The sequence below is a fragment of the Canis lupus genome, chromosome 14 (assembly GCF_011100685.1).
Source record: "Canis lupus familiaris isolate Mischka breed German Shepherd chromosome 14, alternate assembly UU_Cfam_GSD_1.0, whole genome shotgun sequence".
Classification (NCBI taxonomy): Eukaryota; Metazoa; Chordata; class Mammalia; order Carnivora; family Canidae; genus Canis; species Canis lupus.
The window spans coordinates 16,081,498-16,089,063 of record NC_049235.1 but is presented as its reverse complement, the minus strand read 5'-3'; positions in this window follow the sequence as shown (position 1 = coordinate 16,089,063).

The window sequence follows — 7,566 nt, the reverse complement described above, 5'->3', positions numbered from 1 at the left end:
AGGTAAACCATATATTTTATTTTATATTATTATTATTTATTTTTAAAGATTTTATTATTTTATTTCTACAACCTGGGGCTCCAACTCACAACCCAGACATAAAAAGTTGCACGCTTACCAATTAAGCCAGCCAGGTGTCCCTAAACAGTGTATTTTAAATATTTTTAAGAGCTGTCTTAACAGTGGACTATCCCCCTCACCAAAAAAAAAACAAGTTATATTCGAAATAATTTAAGAGAGAAACAGTCAATAATTTGCAATTTCCAGAAGGAATATCCACCTTGCTTATTTGAACTATTAAACAAGTATCCTTGACAGAAAACCTCATGCTGCCAAATGTGGCCCCCAAAACTGTTGGCACTGATGCAAAGCATGATTTCTTCCAGGGTAATTGAAATTTTTACTACTGTTTTTGAGTTGGAGTTTTAGAGTATAAAAATGATTTTGCAAGATTTTTCCAGGTCATGATGTGCTCTTTGAGAAATCTCTACAATTCCCTGAAGTAGTAATTGATTCTACTGAAGAGCAGCAGTAATTTCATTAAATGGATCTCTAGTGGCCTAGAGGTGTGAACACGATTCTTTTCTTTGACTATTATAACTTTAGAATGGTAGTTCCCAAAGTGTATAACTTCAAGCACTTGTTCCTGAAGATGCTCCTCCAGTAATTCATTCACTACAAAGATATTTATTGAGCTCCTACTATATCCCCCAGCTGAGCCACTAGAAACAATGGTGAAGAACACAGATATATTTACCTGTCCTGTTAGCAGTTATAGTTTGGTGGGAAAGATAAATTAGTAAACAAGTGTAAATAAGATTTATACTAATTTCTTTATGCAAATAAGTATAAATCATGATGAAAACAACAGACTTTGAGATAAATAATAAGAACTTTTTTATTTTAGATTCATGAGGAATATTAATGGATTAGAGGCTCAGAATTTCTACTGTAAAGACATTTACTTAATCGAGTCCCAGTAAATCCCCAAATTTGTTTTGAGCACTGAAACTTTGTGAGGAATGCATATTCATAAAATAAAACCATTTTTTTGTTACTTTTTTGAAGCCAAGAGATCCAATGAACATACATTTGTCAATGGATATTGATATATTTAATAGATTTATAAATATACATATAATATGTTTGAAATAGGTTTTGAAGGCAGATGATATAGAAACATTTATAAGTATGTTCATATATTTTAATAGATTTATAAGAATAAATATTTTTATGGATACTGTCTGAAGAAAACATGGCAGAAACATTTACAAATCTTTTAAAGTATATGAATGTGCATCTGTAGTTAACATTGTTTCATGAACATATTTCCATATATCAACATGGTCTAGATACTTAATTCTTAATCCCTATGTAGCCCATAATATTGGTATGCAATCATTTTCTTAACCCTGAGTTTTAGGAAAATACATTTTCTGATGCTTTTACTATTATAATTAATAGTGCTTTAGCTTCTTTGAACGATTTACTTTGGCAGGTAATAAGTGGAGGGAATATTTCTTTATTAAACATTTAAAAAGTGTATTTTGTATTTTTTATTATTTTTAAAAAGATGTTATTTATTTGAGAGAGAGAAAGAGAGCAAGCATTAGCAGGGGGAGCGGCATAGGGAGAGGAAGAAGCAGGCTCCCTGCTCAGCAGGGAGCCAGATATGTAGCTGGATCCCAAGGACCCTGGGATCACGACATGAGCAGAAAGCAGACACACTTGACTGATCCATCCAGGCCCCAAAATGTGTATTTTTTTTTTAAGATTTTATTTTTAAGTAATCTCTACACCCAAAATGGGGCTCAAACTTACAACCCCAAGATCAAGAATCACATGCTCTACTGACTGAGCCAGCCAGGCACCTCTAAAAAATGAATATTTTTTAAAAATGATAAAAATGTCAGTATAAGAAGATTTGATTCTGAATCTCGTGGATGACGACGTTGTAGCTGAGTATAGCCATGCAATTTCAGAGCCTCTGTTTTTTTGCATGTATTATTGCGTTGGTGCCTAGCAAACCTTGTCAAACCTTACTGAGAGAACTCTTATAGCTGAACAACAACAAAAAGAAAAAAAGAAAAAAAAATTATAAAATAGATGAAAGATTTTAATACATATTTCTTCAAAGAAGATATGCAAATGGGTAATAAGATCATGGAAAGATGCTCAACATCCTCAATTCTCAGAGAAATGCAAATCAAAACCATATGAGATATCATGTCACATCCACTAGGATGGATATAATCAGAAGTCAGTATCGCAATATCAAGTGTTGGTGAGGAAGTGGAGAATTTAGAACCCTTATGTGTTGCTGGTGGAAATGTAAAATGGTGCAGTTACTTTGGAAAACAGTTGGACAATTCCACTCTTTAGTGTTGAAAATATGTCTATAGAAACATTTGCACATAAATGTTTATTGCAGCATTATTCATAATAGCTCAAAAGTAGAAACAACCCAATGTCTATCAACTCTTTAAATTAAGGAATGTATAAAGGAAACGTAGTATATCCATATGAGGGATGTGATTCACATGGTATTATAAAAAGGAATGAAGTACTGATACAGACAGACAATATGGATGAATCTTGAAAAAGTATGCTAAATGAACACTGCCGGACACAAAAGCCAGTATAGTCTATGATTCCATTATATAAGATGTCTAGAATAGGGAAATCCTAAGACAGAAAATGAATTAGTAGTTGCTAATCTACTGCCTGGTGGGGAGGGGAGTGGGGAATTATTGCTTAATGGGTAGGGGGTTTCTTTTTGAAAATGAAAATATTGATGAAAATATTGATGGAATTAGTAATGATGGTTGTACAAGTTTGTGAATATACTAAAAACCATTGCATTGTACACTTGAAAAGTGGACTTTATAGTATGTGAATTACATCTCAATTATTTTTTTTAATTTATTTATTTATGATAGTCACAGAGAGAGAGAGAGAGAGAGAGGCAGAGACACAGGCAGAGGGAGAAGCAGGCTCCATGCACAGGAGCCCGATGTGGGATTCGATCCCGGGTCCCCAGGATCGCGCCCTGGGCCAAAGGCAGGTGCCAAACCGCTACACCACCCAGAGATCCCCGAGAGAGAGAGAGAGAGACTCTTAAGCAGACTATGTGCTCAGCATGGAGCCCAATATGGGCTTTAATCTCAAGACCCTGAGATCATGACCTGAACCAAAATGAAGAGTTGATGGTTAACTGATTGAGCCACACTGGCATCCCACATCTTTTACTTTCTAAGTCTTAATGTAATAAGGATCAACCATACCCAAGCCTGGTTGCCTTGTTCATAACTTAGCACTTTGGTTGAAATACTGCTGGGTAAATGAAAATGGCAGCATGTTGCAGCACAAATTTATGGACCAGAAGTTAGAATGTCTTCAATGACTTATGTGAGCCTTGGTAAGTGGCTTAACAACTCTGGGTCTTAGGTGGTGTCTTGAAAATGAAGACCGATCTTCAGATCCCTTCAATGTCTAAAATTCTATGACATTTTCAGTTATACTAACTATTGTTCTGTGATATGTTGTCATGCACACCAAGTACTTAATACAGAGATGTGTCTTTCAAGGTGTCTGACTTTCTTGTGGTATTACTGGGAGTTGATGGGTGGTTGGCCCTTTTCTCATTCTTTGGGATCAGTTTGAAGACACAGGTAAATTCTCCAAAGAGCAGAAGGGAAAATGGTCAAAAGTAGGTACTATATAGATTATTTAAGATTGAAAAATTAACTGGAAAGTTCACACTTGGCTGCATAGTAGTTAAAGAATCATTCCTGATTTTTTTTCTATCTTTTTTTTAACTCATCATATTCTTTTGATGACATTTTGGGCACCATCTTTACCAGCCACCATGTAAAATGGAGAAAACCCTTGTGGTAGCTGATCTCCAAAGATGGCCTTCCAGTGAGTTATACCTTCCAGTCTTCATGCCTTGTATAGTCTTTCCCAACACTGAATCTGGGCTGGCTCCATATAACAAATAGACTACAGTAGTCACAATGCTTTGTGACTTTTTTATTTTTATTTATTTATGATAGTCACACAGAAAGAGAGAGAGAGAGGCAGAGACATAGGCAGAGGGAGAAGCAGGCTCCATGCACCGGGAGCCAGATGAGGGATTCGATCCCAGGTCTCCAGGACTGCGCCCTGGGCCAAAGGCAGGTGCTAAACCGCTGCGCCACCCAGGGATCCCTGCTTTGTGATTTCTAAGGATAGAACACAAGAAGCCTTGTAGCTTCCTCCTTGGTCTCTTAGAACCCTTGTCCTGGGGGAAGCGAGTAGTCATTTTTGAAATTTACCATGAGACCACCAGGCTGTGAGGATACCCAACCTAGACTCATAGACAATGTGCAGAGACAGATGCCTGACCAGACCACCCAACTGAGATGTAAATCCTATGAGTGAAGAAGCTATCTTGAATGTCCAACATTAAACCTTCAGATGATCTTAGCCACAGCTACCACCTGACGGCATAAACATGAAAGATTCCAAATGACAATCACTAAGATGAGGTCAGTCAACTCACAGAACTGTGAAGAGTAATTAGTTGTTGTTTTAAGCTGTCAATATTGGGGGCAATGTGTTATGCAGTGCTGGATAAACTTGTTTATAGACCAAAAAATATTCACTCTCATTTTCTATCAGTAATACCTATTTCCCATCTCTCTCATAAGAACTTTAAAAATATAGCCATTAACACTTTTTTTTTTCCAGGACATTATTTCTTTCTTTGTTTCATTATTTAAAAAAATCACAAAAACATTATTTCATGATTTCTTGTCATTTCATCATTTTTTAAATGCCTGGTTTAAGATGTAGTTTCCAGGAATAATTGAGTTATCTCCAACATTACAAATCCTGTTGTTAATACCCATGAAAGACATCAGCTTTAAGAAACAAAACCCAAGGGGCGCCTAGGTGGCTCAGTCCATTAAGCAGTTAAGCAGTTAAGCATCTGCCTTCTGCTCAGGTCATGATCTCAGGGTCCTGGGATAGAACTCCCTGCTCAGCGGGAATTCTGCTTCTTCCTCTCCCTCTGCCTCTCCCCTCTGTCTCTCTTGCACTTCCTCTCAAATAAGTAAATAAAATCTTTCAAAAAAAAAAAAAGAAAGAAAGAAAGAAAGAAACAAAACCCAAATGCTAGTTCTATAAACATAAATGTTTGACACAATGACTGTAAAGGGATCAGAGAAGATTAGGAAAGGAAGAGACACTGGGAAAGATACCATCTACAGGATCTACAGGCTTTCTATAATCTCTTTATTCTTTTCCTGTTGGTTAATTTTGAGCAATCAGGTATTTAAACAAATCACCAAAGGTTTTACCACTTTAAAGAGCTCTTTAAAATTTGCAGTGAATCTTTGTGAAGGCAAAAAGTAAGAAGTAGGCCACTGGCTTAAAAATGCCAGGGACAACACTTCTTTTGTTCTTATCTTTATTATGCAACTATACAATAAAGGCATTCCCAGACTTTCCAAAATTCAATGTATATACCAGGCCTTTTTATCTTCCTAAGTTATTTTACTGTGGTGAATATATTATACTAAATTTGCTACAGGAAATATACCCATTTTTGGGTGTCATTACTGTTTTAAGGCTATGTTTTTCAGGATTATGTCATTTAGTTAAGACATAAATTATATAAGTTAATCCTATATTTTCCAGGACTATGTCATTTAGTTAAGAGAGCCCATGTTTTATTTTAAAACAGTAACTAATAACTTTTACTTTATGTGTGTTTTACAAACTTAATTTATTCTACGAATATTTATTGAGTGTTCTGTGTGTGCTACTCTAAGGGGCACAAGCCAAACAGATCACTGCTTTCATGAAGCATGCATTGGTACTCGGGGCTGTTGGTCCTGTGTGTGATAATGTACTGTCTAAAGACACCTGGCTGAGGGGTGCCTGGGTGGCTCAGTTGGTTAAGCATCTGCCTTCAGCTCAGGTCATGATCCTAAAGTCCTGGGATGGAGCCCTGAGCCCTGTGATGGGCTCTCTGCTCAGTGGGGAGTTGGCTTCTCCCTCTGTTCCTCCTCTCCCACTTTGTACTCTATCTCTCTCTAATAAATAAACAAAATCTTAAAAAAAAAAAAAAAGACACCTGGCTGAATGGGATAAGTAAAATTCTCATTTGCACCAGAGTGCTAAAATGAGACCCTAATTCTACTGACTGAAGACAGAAAACAAATAAGCTATATAAAGTATGTCTGATGCTAATAAGTGTTATAGGAAAAACAAAGTAAGAAAGGGAAATATGAATTGTGGTCAAGAAAGCCTCCAGGCAACATTTTAAAAGTGAAAGAGATGAGGAATGAAGCCACGTAGCCTGCAAGAGAAAAGTGTCCTAACAAGGGGGGATCACATGGAAAGACTCTGAAAATTGATGGGAGCCATGTCCAGAGAGTGGGATTGCTTGGCTAGAACAGATTGCAGGAGATCAGTTGTGGGATGTGAGGTCAGAGATCTCCAACAGAGAGTGGGATGTGGGCATGTGGGTGGGTCTAGGTTGTTTAGGTCTTTAAAGGCTAATGTAAGAAATTTAGTTTTTATGAAGAGTGAGATGAGAAACCTTGGAAGATTTTTAACATACTAACTGTGGCTACTGTGTCAAAAATCGACTGAAGGGAGACAGGATGCAAGTTGGGAAACCAGTTAGGGGGCTATTATAATAATCCAGGTGAGTGTTGTTGGTGGTATAGACAAGAGTGGTAGGAGAGGGGCTGGGAGAAATGTAGGATTCTTGATATATCCTAAGGGTAAAGCCAAAGAACTTGATTGCAGATTGGATATGGGGACTGAAAGAAGAAAGATATCTAGGGTAATGCCAAGGATTTAGGCCTAACCAACAGGATCAACAGAGTTGCCATCCGGTGAGAAGGGGGAGGGAGACTATCTTGGATCAGATTAGGAAGGGGGAGAGATCAGGAGTTCCATCTGGGAGTGTTACATTACAGATAACAAGTGTGATATTGCCTATGATCTTCAGGAGGACATCTGGCCTAGAGATATCAACTTGGTAGTTATTGGCATACAAAATATTTAAACTGTGAAGTCACCAATGGAGTAAGAGTCGTTAAAAAAGAAAAGAATCCCAAGGATTGAGCTTTGGAACCTTCCAGGGTTTGGTGGTGAGAAAGATAAGGAGTAAAGGACAAAGGAATTAAGATGCCACTAATGAGGCAAGAGAACAAGGAGGACAGCTGAATGTCTTGGAAGCCAAGTAGAGAGAATAGTTCAAAGAAGAGGGAATAATCAGCAGTGTCAAATGCTTTGGTATGATTGAGCAGGATGAGAAATGAGAACAAGATAGAAAGTGTGAAGGTCATTGGTAACTTAGCTCATGTGAATTGGTTCCAAGAATGGGAGAGCAGATACTGGAGGCAATGACTACACAGCTCTTCTTAAAAGTTTTGATGTAGGGGATCCCTGGGTGGCTCAGCGGTTTAGCATCTGCCTTTGGCAGGGCGAGATCCTGGAGTCCCGGGATCGAGTCCCACGTCGGGCTCCTGGCATGGGGCCTGCTTCTCCCTCCTCCTGTGTAGGAAA